Raw genomic sequence first — 19,530 nt, 5'->3', positions numbered from 1 at the left:
CATCATTTGCCCTGTTGTTCCAGGAGTTTAGTTTTCTCTGCGTCTGCTGATTGAACTCATCGATTTCTATTCGAGGTTGTTGCGTACAATCGCTCTGCGACTTGCGTTCACCGAATTATGATAAAGCAATCCGACCAATTTTGGATATACTTTGGATATTTCTGATGTTAATCGTCTTGGAGCTTCGTTAAGACTTCTCGTAGACTTTATACAGAGTGAATACAGATTACTTTGTTTCACAACACTCCATCTTAAGTCGCTGTGTTGCGAATGCCGCTCGATGTCGCTCCAGCTTGACGCGTCAAAGAGGTTTCATCAGTCCATCGACGACTTGTTATTCACTACACGTAGATGAAGGGAACCTCCTGTAGCTCCAGGACGCTGTTCCTTCTTGGAATAGATATTCCTCCGCAGTCCGCGGCGACATTTCCTTTGTTAATTTGATACTACCGGTAAGTAAGATTCGGCGTAGTACATCCCAAAGATTTCCACCAGCGTCGTGCTTGGTTTCGAAGGTCTAGTTGCAGTCTTCGTGGTCCAGACGTCTTCGAGCTCCTGGGATGTTTGTACAAAAAACTTCCAGGTGGACTAATATTCCTGCCCAGCAAGACGCTGGATACCGGGAAGGCTGGTGTAGGAACCGTAACTGCCTGCAACACTTGTGGATCCGGTAGAAATTGTAGTCATCTTGAATCCTTGATAAAATTATTCTTTTTAACAAAAAATATCCGCGTATGAACCTTTATCTTTGAACAATTGAATTGTATTTTGAATTTTGAATTTTGAATTTTGAATTTTGAATTTTGAATTTTGAATTTTGAATTTTGAATTTTGAATTTTGAGTTTTGAATTTTGAATTTTGAATTTTGAAATTTGAATTTTTAATTTTGTATTTTTTTTGTATTACACTTCTCGTAGTTCAAATTGAATTTTGAATTCTGAGTTCTGAGTTCTGAATTTTGAATTTTGAATTTTGAATTTTAAATTCTGAATTTTGAATTCTGAGTTCTGAATTTTGAATTTTGGATTTTGAAATTTGATCTCATAAATCCATCAACAAAAGATTGAGCCGTAAACATTCAAAATTGGACGTTTCTCGTGACGCGGTTTTGTTTTTCAGATTGTATCCTCAATATGTTCCCGAAAGAGTAATCGTACGTTAAAAATACGAAATATTCAGAACGAACGCTTCAAAATTGATGCAATGTTATAACTAATCATGAAGACGGCAGTGTCAAGTCCACCAATTCAAGTCATCCAGATAAATTCATTTCCATAACAAACCTATGCGTTTCGCATCTTTAGCTCACCATAAACTGCATAAATATTTATCACACCACAAAAGAGAGTGGGACGAATTATTTCACATGGGCGCACCGCGCGCTACTTTAACGGTACATCGCACTGCACCGCAATTCGCGGGAAATAGCGCAGAAATAACCCGTCCAAATCCGTTCGCGCTCCTGCCTTCAACCCAATTTTGACTCGCGCGCGCAGAGAATATTATAACATTGTGTATGATTAGTGTTTAGGATGATGTACAATTTGTTTGGTGGGGAATGCCGCATATGCATCGATTTCGCATTGACTGCAGGCGCTTTTTCACGCTCCAGTTGACATTCGCTGGCGCAGCTACTGCTATTGTGTTGTGTTGCACAGTTTTACAGCATCACAAATCATTCTCCTCTTTCGCGCGAATTTTTTTTAACATACCCAATAGTAACGCACAATAAACAAAGACGTGTATGTTACGCGCTCGCTCGCTGTAAGGATTTTTCGATAATCATTTTTTCAGAGTGCACTGTTGTGAAGCGAGAGTGATTTGTTCTTTTCGCTATTGAAATCATCATAGCGTGGCAGAGGCGGCTGCAGAAGAGATTCACTTTTATCGAAACGTGGATGGGGTATTTTCTGCTCTACTAACTTCTCTTTTGAATTCAGTGGTACTTGAGGTGGGGGGGGCTATTCTGTTTTTGAGTGATTATTTTATCGCATGTGACGAAGCTACCATTCACTGATGTCATTTCACAAAATGATTGATTGAACTCGATGAAAATTTGCAATAATTTCTAATACGGACTTATTTCTTTTTACTCTTACAGGTAAGCACACATACAATGGAAAACTGACTATTACACTTATCCGAGTTAAGTACGCTAACCAACAGGCTCAAAGAAAGGAAAAAAAACCTATTGTCATCTGCATAAGTACCCAAATAATCCCACAGTTTTTGGCAGTTTATGGTGCCTCGCTCCACCAAAATAAACGTAATCTATACCCATTTAGATGCACCACCATTTCTCCCTCGATTTGCTGCTATGTGTCGGCTCGTAGTCCACCTGCAATTACCATTAAGGACCATTCGCGCTCTATTTTCCGGTTTAGTGGGGCTCGTATTGCCTCCATACAGATAACACCCATCGAAACGACCGAAAAAAAACCGTGGAATCGGTAGTTTTTGGCATTGTTGTCGTTGGTAATTCAATCACGGATGTTCTTCCTCCGTGGTCTCCGCCGCCACCGTTGTCACGGAATGATTTGCATGCTGCTTGAAGTGAGGAAAGTGACATAACAACGTCGGAGTTAGAAAGTTTGGTAAAATGTCGGGTCTCCTAATACACGAGCGCACCCGGCATGTTAATTGGCGATATTTTTATTTGATTTTACGCCGATGGTCGCGGGCAGTATGGATGTTCGAAGTTTTGGTAGTTTGTTTTTTGTTTAGCAGTGTAGTGAAAACTTGTACGCGCACGTCCATCCAGTGACATTGCAGAAAAAATACAACCGAAGCTGCATGAATTCTTTACGCTGCCCTCGTGAATCTGGACAATATCCCTAAACCTATGGTCTACCGACACAAAACTAAACTTTCCACATAAGGCCTTGTCGATGGTTGCTGTAGAATGAATGAATGTCACCCAAACGTTAAAAATAGTGTTCGAGGTCGTAGATAAATGAGGACAGGCTTAAGCGGATCACAAATAATATTGATGTTAATGCAAGAAAACAGAAGATTTCGTCCCGACTTTTTGACAGCTCCTAATTGAAACAATTATAACTGCATCCGGCGACACCACAATGGTTACGTGCTCATAGTTTCTCAGTAGCCGGCGACAGCACTTTAGTATCGTTTACATTCTGTTGGAGTTTTGTTCAGGTAACAATAACTTACGCACGCAGTTTTATGTTTTTATAAGTAGAGGAGATGGGGAAATACGAACACTTCAATTATGTCTTTGGAAACTCATGTTTCTCCGAACTTAAATGCAGTTTCTTGCATTCCAATATACTGTTTTTTGAATTATTTGGCCGAATGTTTTTCAATGTTTTTACTAAAATTAAATCAGATCAAAAAGTAGAACATTTTTTCGACGATTACCCGCATGGACATATAGTGGGGGGAATATGGACAGGTTTGTAATATTTACGTAATTCGAATCTTCATGAAAGTAGGGGAGCAGGGTTGAGAACTTATGAAAACTAACGGTGAGATTAGTAAAACTTAATAATTTATAATTTCCCGATAACGTCAAGAACGGGCGGCGACAAGCCAAGTAATCCGAATTAGCGCTGCTGGTGCCAAGCGAATATTTTTTTACAAAACGTGCGGAAGTCAAAGTGTTAATGTATTAATGTAATCATTTTAAGAACGCTTATCAGAAATAAATATAAACATGCTTTCTTATTAAATATGACTATAAATAGTACTTTCGGGTAAATGTTGCATTCGAGTAATTGTTGCTTTCGGGTAAATGTTCATTCGGGTAGATGTTCCATTCGGGTACCTGTCACATTCAGGTGACTGCCATTCGAGTGATTGCCTCTCGGGTAGCTATCGTTCGGGTAACTGTCTTTCGAGTAAATGTGACACAATGTATTTTGGCATCTTTAGAGAGTCTCGCGCTGTTCGTAATCGGGTGTAGACGTGTACTTTGGTCGTTCTGTGGTTAATTATTCCGTTTTATTCTCTTTGAAGATTGTTTATTTGAGGAAGAAGAGTGTTGTTTGAAAAACAGCCAGAATAAACAACGGCTACAAGATCTCTTCGAAAAGTTCGATCGCAATTGTTGTTGTTTTCATTAGTTTGCTTAGTAAAAATTTAGTTAGTAAAAAGTGAAATAAAGTGCTGTGTTTGCAAATTTGGAAACCAAGTTTCGGAGAAAAGTGTTCTTGGAAGCGCTCATTTTTGCATATTACGTACATCGTTTTATTGGGTATGTATGTGTGTGTAGTGCAGAGAGGTTTCGTGAGAGAACATCGGGAATCATCGGAGAATGAAGCCCTCACTGTCGTTAAAATGAACAAAGCTAAGTCTTCACTATATTCTCTCCTTCTTATCCTCTTTTTCTAATTTCCTGCCCTAGGAGCTGTTTCATCGTCGTCCAGTGGAAATAGCTTCGCTTGCATTTCTTTTGTGTCTGCGTGTGATGTAGTACTGTACTTATATACTCCTCATCTACAAAACGATTTGCGTGAAAGTTAGAGGAGAGGGTTTCATCACACATCTCTCATGTTTACATAAAGGGTGTGTCACATCAAATTGCATCACGGAAAAAACGCTGTAGAAATTTAATTTTTAGCAATTATATCTTCAGCTTTCGCTTATAATCAGATAAGAGTGTATAGATCACGTTGGCCATGCTTCACTGTCAATTTTTCGTAAATTTGGAAAAATGTCGTCGAACGAAAAAGAACGTCGTGAGTTAATCCTGTCACTCATTTCGAGATTCCGGAGTTGTCACATCGGGACATCGGTAAGATGCTGGGAATCGTCCAATCCACGGTCAGCAGAATACTAAAACGATACTTCGAGAACCTAACCATCGACCGGAAGGTGAAGAACGGCAAAAATGGATGCTCCGTCAGTGAAAAAGATCACAAGCGCGTAGTTAAGCAGTTTAGACGTGATCCGAGAAGTTCGGTCCGGGATGTCGCCAATAAGCTGAATTTGTCAAGTTCATTCGTCCAGCGGACCAAGCAGCGGGAGGGCCTGCGTACATACAAGGTTCAGAAGGCTCCTAACCGCGACGAAAGGCAAAACATGGTGGGGAAGACGCGAGCCCGGAAGCTGTACACCGAAATGCTGACGAAGCCGCATTGCCTGGTAATGGACGACGAAACCTACGTCAAAGCGGACTTTCGTCAGCTGCCGGGCCTGTTGTTCTTCTCCGCAGAGGACAAATTCAGCGTTCCAGAGGAGATTCGCAAGCAGAAACTATCCAAGTTTGCCAAAAAGTACATGGTGTGGCAAGCGATCTGCTCTTGCGGAAAGCGGAGCGCCCCCTTCGTGATGACCGGCACGGTAAACAGGCAGGTTTACCTTAAGGAGTGCCTACAGAAGCGCTTACTACCACTATTGAAGCAGCACGAGGGCCCGACCATCTTCTGGCCGGATCTCGCTTCGTGCCACTATTCAAAGGACGTGTTGGAGTGGTACGAAGCAAACGAGGTCACCTTCGTGCCAAAGGAAATGAACCCGCCCAACGCGCCGGAGCTTCGCCCAATAGAGAAATATTGGGCGATTATGAAGCAGGCCCTCCGGAAGAACCCAAAAGTTGTCAAATCGGAGGCGGACTTCAAGAGAAAATGGATTTCTGTTCAAAAAAAAACTACAACCTGACGTTGTACAGAACCTTATGGACGGGGTAAAAAGGAAGGTGCGAGCATACGGGCTTGGGCTCGAAGTATTAATAAAAAGAAAATGCCAAAAGTTGTTTAATAGTTTTTATTTTACTGTCTAAAATTTTCAAAAGGTTCGGTCTATTGGGCGAATTTCTACAGCGTTTTTTCCGTGATGCAATTTGATGTGACACACCCTTTATAGTGTCGGGGAACTGTTTTTGACACGACCGCCATTGTTATGGCGAATAGCCAGTGAAAGTACAGCAAAGCGGCTTTATATTGTCTGACACAACGCGTTGTGGCTCGGGTCTAATTAAATATCCTATGAATGAATTCTGAAACGTCTTCGTCGGATCGGATCCGCTATACACACATACACATGCATACATATTTAAAACACACTTGCAAATAACATTTGTCTTGTATGAAGCGTAACACTTTCACTGCTTGTAGTGTCGAATAGTATAAGATACCCTTAACATATGGTCCACATTGCGAAACTATGCTGAGCTATATTTGTGGAATTCATATTGATAATTTATATTGAGATAATACAAGTGACAAACATCGAAATACATAGTCAGTTTTAGCGAGTTTAAAAGAATTTCCTCGATGACCTTCTCAGGTTAAGCATATTTTTTTTTGTCTCTATTAGAGTGACTTTCAACACATTTCGGCTGGTTCGTCACTTTTACTTCCATTTTTGGAAGAATGTCGGGAGTGAGAAATGAACTCGTGATCTCTGCGTGAGAGGTATGGATGTTACCACTACGCCAGATCGCCTCCGGTTAAGCATATATTGTTTATTGTTTATTGTTTATTGTTTTACAATTCATCCATCGGACTTCAAGGTCTACATGAATACTACACTTAAACTACATTTAAAATTCGATCACGGAAAACTTTACAGCTCACATTGAAATCAAACAAATAATAAAAAGAATTAAAAAGAACACACATAGATGAAACTGGTTCGTGCTGAGCATAATCTGTTCGGTGTGGTGGAAGTCGAAGGAAACTCCGCTGTCTGAGTGGTCGTGGTACAACGTTAATATTGATTCGAGCGAGAATCCATGGGGCATCGATCTCGCTAAGAAGAAGTTTTCCGACGAATGTGGCTTTAATTATGTTCCGTCTCTTCTCCAGTGTATCCATTCCCAGCAGACGGCATCGGCTTTCATACGATGGGAGCTCATTTGGGTTTTGCCAAGGCAGAAATCTCAATGCGTACCTCAGAAACTTCGATTCTATTCTCCCTATCCTTTCGATCCATACCGTGCGAAAGGGACTCCATACTACAACCGCTGTTTCCAATGTGGACCGGACTAAACTGAAATACAGAGATCTTAAGCAGAATGGGTCACGGAATTCGGCGGATATCCGGAAGATGAACCCTAAGTTTCGGTTGGCTTTGTTGATGACATAGTCATAATGTTCACGGAAGTTCAGCTCTGAGTCCAGCATTACACAGAGGTCCTTCACAACGCGTGTCCTTTTCAATGGTTCATTCCCTATGCGGTAGATCCAGATAATAGGGGTGAATGAGATGACTGTGCACTTCTTCACGCTTATGATCAGATAGTTTCGCCTGCACCAACTCGCAAAAATGTCTATGATCGTTTGCAACATCCTGCAGTCATCGACAGACTTCACGTGCCAATATATTTTGAAGTCATCGGCATATATGATCGTCAAATAGAGGAATATTAAAAGGGTTTCTTAGCGACCTTCTCAGGTTGCCAAAATAACCTTCGTCTCCGCGATTGAATAAAAATATATAGAGTTATGATTTATACACCATAGGTGGTGTAAAAAAAAACAAACTTTTATTTATCGAACTTTTGATTATAAAGTCAACTTAGATACTCACCCTAGTTCCCTGTCGCTAAGCCTTTTATAACTATAAATTTCTAAGTCAGCATAATTCAATCTTGGTTGGTTCCCGTTCATGATGTGTCGTGTTGCATCTGGTTCTCCGGATTCTGCTGACGATGTCTTCTATGGCGATAGCGCTGGAATTTGTTTTGGCATCGTACGGTTCGTTGGAAATGTTTACATGATGCAAAACGCGGCACGATGATTCTCTGACCTTGATGTGTAGTGTGGATTGTTGTGCTGCTGGGCTGGTTTCCGTACATAACTATAGATCAAGAGTGTTTAAAGGAGTTTTTATGATCTTTTTTTTTTTTTTATTCAAAATATATATTTTTATTAAGGCTCATATGGCGTCAACCTGACGGGGCCGGGAGTTCAATATTTCGACAATGTTTGCCTTATAACTATGTTAGTAATATGTAACCGATTACTCGCGGTTGGCTCGAGGTTAGTATTACAAGTGTTTTCGTAATTGTGATGTTGCTGTCTTCAATCATCTGTACCTGTGCCCGACACGGGATACTTCCTATTGGGATGCAGCTGACCATTAATCAGCAACGCCCCCCTAGTCTGTACCCCATATCTAGCGTGGTGCGTCTTCTCGAGGAATCCAGGATAGAATGGTCACTAGCCGGCGCAATCATCAGCTCGTGTAGAGTTGTCATGAGCGGTACAACCTTTGGCTCTTGTTGAATCATCAGTGGACTGCACAACCTTTGGTCCGTGTATCTGTAAAGAGTGTGTGCATGTATTGCCGCGACTAAGTAAAAGTTTATAGATCGGATAGGAGGGATACGAAACAGGGACACAACGAAGGAAACATCATTAAACGTTGACATCGGCGTTTCTGAGCCGGATACACGACCAGACAATATGCTCGATGTCGTGGTAGCCATCGCCACAATCACAAAGATTGTTTGCTGCGAGCCCAATGCGATAGAGATGCGCGTTTAGGTTGTAGTGATTGGACATAAGCCGAGATATCACGCGAATGAAATCACGACCGACATGCAATCCCTTAAACCAAGCTTTCGTCGAAACCTTAGGGATAATCGTGTGTAACCAACGACCGAACTCATCTTCACTCCACATGCGCTGCCAACTAACGAGTGTGTCCTGACGAGGAATGTGAAAAAAATCGTTATAAGTAATTTGCCTTTCAAAAAGTGTGTCTTCTAAAGCGCCCACCTTAGCTAGCGAGTCCGCTTTCTCATTCCCCGGAATCGAGCAATGAGAGGGAACCCATGCTAAGGTAATCTTGAATAATTTTTCGACCAAAACACTCAATAGATGTCTTATTCTTGTTAGGAAATAAGATGAGCGTTTATCAACTTTCATTGAACGAATTGCCTCTATTGAGCTGAGACTGTCTGAAAAAATAAAATAATGGTCGATGGGCAATGTTTCAATGATCCCTAGTGCGTAGTATATCGCACCCAATAATGATCTTGGTATCAGGAAAAATATTTATGTACTACGCACGATGAAACGAAATGCTCGACCGGTCTGATAAGAATGAATATTTTCTTCAAATCTCATTTCGCCGAATAGTTGAGAGTTCGCGTTTTTAGATTCACATCACTTACCGCAGTGAATCCTGATTTTTCTTAACCATTCCCACTAAAAACTATCCCTTCCATTGATAAACGCTACGCTATAGAAACGACCCTTCTGGCCTTCGGGCGGCGAATATCATACTAACATTCCTTCGGGGCCGGCGTCGTTATTGACCATTTAAAGCTCGAATCACCGAAAATTGCACAACAAGAATGATTTGCTAGTCCCTAGTGTCATTCTGTGTGTTCTTTGTGCAATTTGTTTGATTCAGGTCAATCACGGAGAGCAACTACGAATTGTACAGTCTTCTTCTTCTTCTTCTTCTTCAATGGCACTAACGTTCCTAGAGGAACTTCGCCGTCTCAACGTAGTATTACTTGCGTCATTTTTATTAGCACTTAGTTGAGATTTCTATGCCAAATAACACGCCTTGAATGCATTCTGAGTGGCAAGCTCTAGAATACGCGTGATCACAGTGCAAGTCGGAGGAAATTTCTTTGACGAAAAATTCCCCCGACCAGAACGGGAATCGAACCCGAACACCCGGCATGTTAGTTATGACGCTAACCACTCGGCCACGGGAGCACCGAGGGAATTGTACAGTCTACCCAAGCTCAAGCTCAAGCTCACAATGTATTTTGGCACCTTTACTGAAAATCTTACAAGAAATACCAAAAATCATGACCAAATTTGATATGGAATAAATCGTCATGCTAACAAACCTTCAAATTCGCTGGAACTCATGTGTACTATGGAACTTAAACCCATATTTAAATGAACCCCTGTTTAAATTGTTCAATGTTTGACATTTTTGAGTAACCATAAATCAATTACGCTGTTACGTAAACAAAATTCAGCGCGAGTGAATATAAACATTCATGCGACTGTGTAGTTATAATATGGTACACCGGTTCCGTTGAGCGTTACTCAACATTTCTTCTGTCGTTCGATCGTTTGGCATGGTTTCAATCATACAATTTTCTTTATTGATTTATAGACCCTTAAACAAGTGCCGCTTCGGGTCTGAAATTCGATTTCATGCAGTTAACTTCATCATCCAGCCACTGTCACGAAGGTCTGCTCATATCGAATTCACCTTATTATGCTTTGCCCCTCCCCAAGCCACTCTATAACCTCTCCAATATGTGTGCCATTAGCCTCCAATCAATCTAACCTATTTTGCTCGGCACCCGTTTGGTGTGCGGCGGCCCAACTCTTTCTGCTCGCGTTCGCATACATGAGGCAGTAACCTTCCGCCTCCTCCAATTATCATCGGTTTTATTTTTGTTCCACCACTCATCGACTCGATGCCTCTTTCTTCTCCAATCTCGGCTCGGCTCTTTCGGATAGCTTTTTGTTCCTGGCTATCATCGGGCGCAAAAACACATCATTGCGTCAGCGGCAGCATTCTTTCTTTATTCCCAACTATGACGATAGCAACCGCCCGACCGACCGACCGGCAAAGTCCCGCCAACACACAACAATCTGGCTGGCAGCCTGGAGAGAATAAAAAACCAGAGTACCGAGCGGTAGTACCTACAAACACCACTCTGCACCTTTGCACGCGCGCACCGCCGCGCCGCCCCCAACGGTGGCAATCTTTGGGCCGCCGGTTCGCGCGAGAGCGGCTGCATTTCACACTGCGCACTCTGCATCGGCGGCGGCTGCGGCGTTCGTTTGTGCCCAGTGTTGTTGACTAATTTCTCGCAGCAGTTTGATTTTTCCCCTACGATCGACTAGTCGACAGTAAACAAACGTGCGCTACCGCGCGACACAAGTTCGAACGCGCGCGTTACCGCGAAGTCACGGAGCCTTTTCGAGGTGAGCTGCTGGCTAACGGACGTGAGGCTAAGGTTCAAGTGTTGGTTCGCGAAAAGGTTATCTCGCCGCCAGGGCTGTCTTGTGAATATTATGCAACGTGTGCCGCTTACGTGCGCCGCTCCTTTCTCACACCGGTGAGTGTTTTCATTCGGTGAAACGGTGGAAAGGATCTTCTGATTAGCGAACGGCGGCGGCGACAGTGTTCTCGAGAAAAAAAAATGAAACTTCTTTGGAACAATGGGACGACGCTCCTGGAAATTATTTCATTCCGAAATCGCGAACGGTTGGCACGTGTGGGTGGAGAAATGCGCCGTTAGAGAGTTCTACCGCTCGGAGGCTATCTTGGCAGTTTGCCGAACAAGGGATTGAACCAGTTCATGAATAATATATTTGTTAGTTATGATTGTGTGATTAATGGTTAATGTGAATAACGCGAGTGTAGAAATTTGAGTGGGCAACGATTCCAATGTGTAAGCATTATTTTAATGCCAAACAGAATGCTGATGATGCAAACGAAGAATAAGTGATACGAATGCAATACCGAACAACAAGTGAATTGTGTTAATCTGTGAAGTCACACAGATTGTATACAACGAAGTGATTGGTGATTACTCATTTATTTTAACCACAAACAAGTGAAATCGGACAAGGTTTGCTGTGGGTTAACTCCGGCCCAGTCACGGATCTTGCTTTTTCGGATTCAACGAAAGCTTGTGAAGAGTCAGAATGCTCCAAATCTCTGACAAAATAACAAGAACTTGTTCTGAGAAATATCTTACATCAGCTTAATTTTCTGTTTTTGAAATCAGTTTGATTCCTTGGATATATAAACGCTCAATCGAACAAGCATGAGTTCAAAATTACAAAGCTCCCAAGAAAAACATGGCCCTTTTTAATACAGGCCGGACTCGATTATATATAGTCGACCATTTTTTTTCTCAACAATTATTTTCAAATCCTATACATAATCGAATCTCAAGAAAACAATATTTTCATTAATGTATGAATGTCAAACATTAATAGAAAAATAGCTTTTTTTGTGATTCAATTATGTATTGGATTCGAAAATTAACGTTGAAAGTGAAATTGCGATTATATATAATAGAGTTCGACCGGTATTGTTAGTATCAACTTATGATATAAACCAAAGTGAGGAAATTAAATTCATTATTTCACGCTAGATGACTGTACTCAGCAAATATTTTCATACGGATGAATCGATTTCAACTGAGGTATACAACATCATATACCCCATATTTGAGCGAGCGATATACGATGCACCTAATTGATCCTCCTCAATTCGTACATGTAAATGTGGCCGCGATGTACACACATGTTAAATAGTTGCCGGATTGGTTTGAACGAATATACGATTTTGAACGAAATTTTTCAAAGTTCTATACGATTGCGAACGGATTATAATGCGATTTTATATGGGAACTAGCTGACCCGGCAAACTTCGTCTCGCCCAAAATTTATTTTTTGTTATCACATCCACGTTTTCTTTCCACTTTCGAACGAAGATCAATTTCGTTAGCGCAAACATCAAACCGACTAATAACGTTTGGCAATATGTAATTGTAGAACAATTGAATTTTTCGAACTTTTCCATTTTTTTTCAGAGTTTTCCGAAAATTTTTAATTGTCATGTTTGATTGAAATATGTGTATTATTTTTATGGGACCCCTCTCCATTCCAGAGGAGGGAGGGGTGTCATACCATCATGAAAACATTTCTCGTACCCAAAAACCCTCACATCCCAAATTTGGCTCAATTTGCTTGATTATTTCTCGAGTTATGCAAAAGTTTGTGTGTTATTTGTATGGCAGCCACCCCTTAGAGAGAGGGGAGGCGTGTCTATTCACCATAGAAACATTTCGTGCACTCTAGAACCTTCACATACCGAATTTGGCTCCATTCACTCGATTAGTTTTCGAGTTATACAGAAATTTGTGTTTCATTTGTATGGCAGCTCCCCCTTAGAGAGGGGGAGGAGTGTCTAACCACCATAGAAACATTTTATGCACCCTAAAACCTTCACATGTCAGCTTTGGTTTCGTTTGCTTGACTAATTTCCGAGTAGTGCAGAAATTTGTGTTTCATTTGTATGACAGCCACCCCTTAGAGAGAGGGGAGGAGTGTCTATTCACATTAGAAACATTTCGTGCACTCTAAAACCTTCACATACCAAATTTGCCTACATTCACTCGATTAGTTTTCGAGTTATACAGAAATTTGTGTTTCATTTGTATGGCAGCTCCCCCTTAGAGAGGGGGAGGAGTGTCTAACCACCATAGAAACATTTTATGCACCCTAAAACCTTCACATGTCAGCTTTGGTTTCGTTTGCTTGACTAATTTCCGACTAGTGCAGAAATTTGTGTTTCATTTGTATGACAGCCACCCCTTAGAGAGAGGGGAGGAGTGTCTATTCACATTAGAAACATTTCGTGCACTCTAAAACCTTCACATACCAAATTTGCCTACATTCACTCGATTAGTTTTCGAGTTATACAGAAATTTGTGTTTCATTTGTATGGCAGCTCCCCCTTAGAGAGGGGGAGGAGTGTCTAACCACCATAGAAACATTTTATGCACCCTAAAACCTTCACATGTCAGCTTTGGTTTCGTTTGCTTGACTAATTTCCGAGTAGTGCAGAAATTTGTGTTTCATTTGTATGACAGCCACCCCTTAGAGAGAGGGGAGGAGTGTCTATTCACATTAGAAACATTTCGTGCACTCTAAAACCTTCACATACCAAATTTGCCTACATTCACTCGATTAGTTTTCGAGTTATACAGAAATTTGTGTTTCATTTGTATGGCAGCTCCCCCTTAGAGAGGGGGAGGAGTGTCTAACCACCATAGAAACATTTTATGCACCCTAAAACCTTCACATGTCAGCTTTGGTTTCGTTTGCTTGACTAATTTCCGAGTAGTGCAGAAATTTGTGTTTCATTTGTATGGCAGTCTATTCAATCTACCTTTGGCAACGCATAAAAACAATAATTCGTACGTGTGATTTAATAATACACAGTGTTTACTCTGCACCTAACGGTATGAAAACTGGTTTTAATCGAGCCTCAACCTCGAAGTAGAAAACTGAATTTTTCAAATAAACTAGCAGATCAGGCGAATTTCTTCCAATCCAACATTGGATGTTTGATTTTTTTCCGAAAGTATTTTGTTTCTCGTACATTCGGTATTTATTTCGGTTCCTTATTCGCCAGCAGAATAAATTTGAAGAAATATACGTTCTCCAATCGCTGCCGGTTCGATGGTGAATTTGGCATTAAATCGATGGAGTTGTTCGTAATCTAAAATTTGGGTAGCAAATCCATACATAGAGTTATTTTAAAAGAGACAATCTTCAATGTCGGAATAAATCCACATTCTTCAAAAATATTCGCACCACACCATCATCACCATCATTTGAAAGCAACAATTGGGCATTCGCCGAGAAATGATATGATTCTAATAGGTGGCAGTACAACCAAAAGCGCCGGGCTTTGCACCTGCACAGCACAATTCTCAAACAACACCCAAAAAATCGTATTAGTGAAACGTACGTTGATATTGGAAAGCGGCGCGTGTTAATTGGACATTCACGGCACTACTTCTCACTCGCCATATGTTTGATCAAACAATTTTGTGAATTTTATTAATTTAAACGCGTTTTAGTCTGTTTTTTTTTTTCGAAAAATTTGAGCGAACGAACTAAAATGCGAAAAAACAATTCTTGCAATTATTGTAATTCGAGCGGAGAGGAACACAACGGAAGAAAAACAACTCAGATCTGACTATCCGTTCGTTTTTAGAATTAAATTACAAATTTTCAGACAGTTTATTTTTCGCAATCTTTCGCAAATTTTCGAATTTTCAATATTTGAAATTTCAACTCCAATTTTTTTTTGTCTTTTGTTTCATGGATTTGTCAATTTCAAGAAGGTTTTTTTATTTTTTTAATTAAAATTTTTGGAAATTTCTATGTTTAAATGGAATTTTTTGAAATTTTTAATTTTTTGAATTTTCATTTTTTTTAATTTCATCTCTTATTTTTTTTTCCTTGCTTTGTGGAGACGATCTGGCGTAGTGGTAACATCCTTAACTCTCACGCTCAAGGTCACGAGTTCAATTCTCACTCCCGACATTTTTTCAAAAATGAAAGTAAATGTGACGAACCAGCCAAAATGTGTTGAAAGTCACTATAATAGAGAAAAAAAAATCTTTTGTTTTTTGAATGATTAAATTTCGAAATTTTTAAATTTTTTTTATTTTTCGAATTAATTTTCGGAAATTTCAATTTATGAATTACCAATCTTTAGAATTATAAATATTTTTAAAAAAATCAATATTTCAACATTAATTTTTTAATGTTTTTTCCAACTATCAATTTTGTTATTTTAATTTTTTTGATTTTGAAATTTTTTGAATTTTCAATGAAAATATGCGTAATCGTTCTTTTTGAATTTTCCTATTTGTCTTCAATATAATCCAGTTTATTCTATTATTCTAATTTGAGTGGAGACGATCATCCGTTCTCTTCTAATGATGTGTTCAACTCATGCAGAAAAATGATATGCATATGGTATGATATGTGTGCACCCGTGGCCGAGTGGTTAGCGTCATAACTAACATGCCGGGTGTTCGGGTTCGATTCCCTTTCTGGTCGGGGGAATTTTTCGTCAAAGAAATTTCCTCCGACTTGCACTGTGATCACGCGTATTCTAGAGCTTGCCACTCAGAATGCATTCAAGGCGTGTTATTTGGCATAGAAATCTTAACTAAGTACTAATAAAAATGACGCATACTACGTTGAGACGGCGAAGTTCCTCTAGGAACGTTAGTGCCATTGAAGAAGAAGAAGATATGATATGATATGCAAAAGATATGCATATTCCATCGGAAAATTCATTATTATTTCCAAAATAACGGAACATGAAACTCAATGTCGTCACCGTTCATTTCAATTGCAGAAATTAACTGCAATCGGACAAATCTTTCACTGCGGAACAAATGCGTAATCGATTTTTTCGAACTCACTTTTCACTACAGGATTTTCCTATTTATCTTTATTATTCTTCAAAGCAGAGATCGAAATTTTCGTTCAGCTGCGAGATAAGCATTCAGTCAATCAATCTAGTTTTCCATGAGTTGTGCAATGTTCAAGTTTTCGTCTCTTACCTTTCACCGTAAATTCTTTTTCGGAGAGAGGAACTTGGCGAAATCTCTCTCTTTGAAGTCCAACAAAAATACTTTTTCGTTTCTCATTTAGTGCTGAAAGTATGGAAAATAAAACAAGGTGCGAATAATCAAAGCTAACTTGAACCAACGTTAGTATTTTTAGTCTAATATGTCAAATCAGAACCGTTGTTGGCGTGCACGATTCGTGCAAGAAACAAGATTTTGAAAACGAAACCATTTTTCGGTTAATCATAACTCTCCGAAAAACAAGAATCGGCATTGAAAATCGAAATGAGCATATAGCATTGCCTCGCCTCTCATATTCTCGACTATTTTCCCCGAGGGTTAAAACGGATGTTTTTTCTCTTAAGTAGGCGAACATTTTGATTTCAGCTCCAGAGTATTGTATCATTCTAATTTGGGTAGAGGTGAACACAATTATATAAAGACGACTCAAATCTGACCATCCGCTGTCCTGTGATGATGAGTTATACGTTATACGGAGAAAAAACTTGTTTCGTATATAAGAATATTTTCATTCCGTCTGAAAATTCATTTTAATAGAAAACTTTTTACTGCAGAACATAGGAGCAATTGTTTTTTTTCGAATTCCACTATATTTCCAAATTATTATATTATTCTATCCTGGACGGAGACGGACAAAACGAAATAAAGACAGCAAATTTGAACACGTACACGATATCTCAAGTTCTACTGAACCGATTTGTTTCAAATTTGATGCGAATGAATCTTTATACATCTCTCTATTGCATGACTTATTGAAAAATAATATTTTTTATTATTTTATTGTTTTAAATAATACGAAATTGGCATTAAAAACGTGCCAATAAGCATTTCTGGTTCTTAGACGGCTATTACTTCACAAAAAAAAAATACACGTCCGAGATTCATACCATTGCGGCATATTTACTCATTAAGAATCTATTAAGTGGCTGATCAAAAGCGGAATTTCATGCTTATTGTTTGCGAACCGTATCAAAACAGAAGTGAATTTAAGATCAGTCCAAAGAACATGATCTGACTATATCTGTGACTTTCACTTGCTTTGTATGTCATTCAATAGAGCTTTCCACTCGATTTATTTACGTTTCATTTAGATACGAGTGCGCATTAATTATGGCATTTTTAAAGCTATCTGTAAAGGTCACCACATAAACATCAGGTTAGTACGTTGAGAGCGAATTCATCGCTCAGCATCAAATTGTGGTCGCAATCAAAAGAAAAAACGAACTTTATTATCCGAACAAAGCCAAATTTCTCACGACAACTCACGAAGGGTTCAACCGAAAGATAGCCGTCATCCACCGTTATGTGTGCCAGGTCATAAACGTTTAGTGTGCTTTGCATACCCCCGCAGTACCGAGAGAGATGACCGCGTTTTTCGCAATTCCCAGACACCGGCCAATTTCGGTTGTTCCCTTTCGCATTCCATCCCACTCTTGCGAAGTGAAACAATTTTCGGCTGCTGCCGCCGCCGCTAGCTGAGAATGTTTGGCCTCGAAATCGAGCAACCAACTCTACAAACTCTTAGGTGCCGGATCTAATGTAACTTGTACTTCCGACCAGAGTGCGAAGAAGCCGGTTCCAGCAAGAAGAGCCGCACGATGGACTTCTTTTTCCGGTTAGCAACGCTACACTTCCCCCAAATTTAGCAGAGCGATCGATCGATCGGTCTATGCTGCTGCTGAGATCAAGTTGATTAGCGCCGCGGGCGAACCCATTTGGCCGATCACTCGCGGTGTCAGCTTTGTTTATTTTGATCGTGTTTCTAAACGCGGGGCTGCCCGTCTTGCGCCCCCGGTAGCCTCTGTGTTTTGGTGGCCGTAGTCTTTGAATTCCGACCTCCGGCTATATCCGGTCATTTCGGTGGTGCGGTTATTTTGTTTGTTTCGCAGCTCTGGCTAAATTGTTGACGCATTTAATGAGCGCGGCGCATATGGCGGCCATCTGCCGGCCGACGAATGATTGGTGTGCAAATTTTGGCCGCCAGTGACACCGGAGAGGCCAGGCCACAGACAAGTGGACGGCACGTGCGGTTTCTGAGCGGTAGGAAATGGAGATATTGCTATTTCGCGGTGTGGTGCTCTGTGTGCTGTAGAATCGGCCAACGGTTGTGTACTATCAGCGCTTGCAACTAGAATCCATTTTGGAGGCAAAAGCCTTAAGTGCTACGCCTCTTAAAATCTAATAAAAAAGAAAAAAAAAAACTAGAATCCATTTTCTGCTGACAATGACATGGCGTGGATTACGTCCGCCGCCAAATCACTTGATTTTATTTGCTTAGTTCAATGAAAAGCATTCGTTTCGAGAGTGTTTTTTTTTCATTCACGATTCGTTGAGATCATTTCTTAAATAATCACACAGCTTACATCATGCATTCGAGCGGATAACCTACCAAGCCAGCACAATCCGGATTATAGCGCCGTATTCTTTCCCTTCACAATTCTATCACCTCGTTTGAAGGTCGTCATTCGTGCAATGCAAAAAAAAGTAGAACGGACTCACTACTATCTGTTCGGTTCTTCTCCTCCTTGCGAAATTGCAAGGGACCCTCGGATTCGCTTCGGTGATTGACATTTTTCTTACGCTCAAAAGTAGTCCACCCACCGCACCACCCATTGACGACGACTGCTGTGGCAATTAACCTTTGCGAGCCACTCGCCAAGTACGAATAATACGCTTCGCCGTAGTGCACTTTCAATTTTCATCGGTCTTGCGATCTTCGAAATGTACTACTTTAACCTCGAAATCTGCCCACTTGCAGTGGACCACACATTGCCGTGCATAAGATTGCCTAGTTCGCATCTGAATGTGAGTAAACAATAGAGAATTGGACAATTCCGCTTGTTTTGTTTATTTTTCTTCGTGTGTACAAGAGCAAAGACCCACTTATTTAGGTCCGTGAAAGTGTGGTTCCATTTCCGGGTGCTAGTTTTTTACGCCGAGTGTTCGCGATCACTTTGTGGATGTAGCTTGAGCACAAGTTTGTGTGTGATGCTGCGATTTATCAATTGATCTGAACATTGCTTTCACCAAGCGCCGTCAATATTTGCAGAAATCGAGAAATAGAAAAGTCGAAATGTTGCTGATTTACTGTCGTGTGCATATGATTACTGCCAATGATTGCCCAGTTGACGCAACCACCAATGAAAAACAATGTTGGGATAACAAACGTTTGTGGTTTCGTTTATTTACTCAAAAACAGATAGGTAGTTTCGATCGAAGTTTGCTCAAATAAGAATGCATGTAATTTGTTTTTTTTAATTAAACGTCAAACAATTTCTCTTTTTGCTTTCCTTATCCATTTAATGGTTTTAATTTACGAAAATTGGAAGCATTCCACTGAATTCCATACCCACATAAACGTAAGCAAACAAATTGCAATATATGGCCAGTTTGTGTATTGTTCACGCGAGGGTAGGAATTAATCATCAATCAACAATTTTCAACT

The 19,530-nt window shown here is 40.3% G+C and overlaps 1 protein-coding gene across 12 annotated transcripts in view; it reads left to right on the top strand.

Moving 5' to 3' along the window:
• Positions 1-19,530, top strand: part of LOC129763392 (guanine nucleotide-releasing factor 2) — a 117,267-nt gene that overhangs the window by 22,886 nt on the left and 74,851 nt on the right. For 4 of the 12 annotated variants that reach the window (XM_055762408.1, XM_055762410.1, XM_055762411.1 and 1 more), the window contains exon 1: positions 10,764-11,479. The exons of 1 other annotated variant lie outside the window; for it this stretch is intronic. The gene's annotated coding sequence lies outside the window, so the exon portion shown is untranslated. Of the gene's footprint in view, positions 1-10,758; positions 11,480-19,530 lie in introns of those variants that run through there. 7 more of the 12 variants (XM_055762407.1, XM_055762406.1, XM_055762402.1 and 4 more) reach the window with 5 other exon arrangements.

The sequence above is a fragment of the Toxorhynchites rutilus genome, chromosome 1 (assembly GCF_029784135.1).
Source record: "Toxorhynchites rutilus septentrionalis strain SRP chromosome 1, ASM2978413v1, whole genome shotgun sequence".
Taxonomy (NCBI): Eukaryota; Metazoa; Arthropoda; class Insecta; order Diptera; family Culicidae; genus Toxorhynchites; species Toxorhynchites rutilus.
The sequence above is the reverse complement of the archived record's forward strand: the minus strand, read 5'-3'. Positions and strand labels throughout refer to the sequence as shown.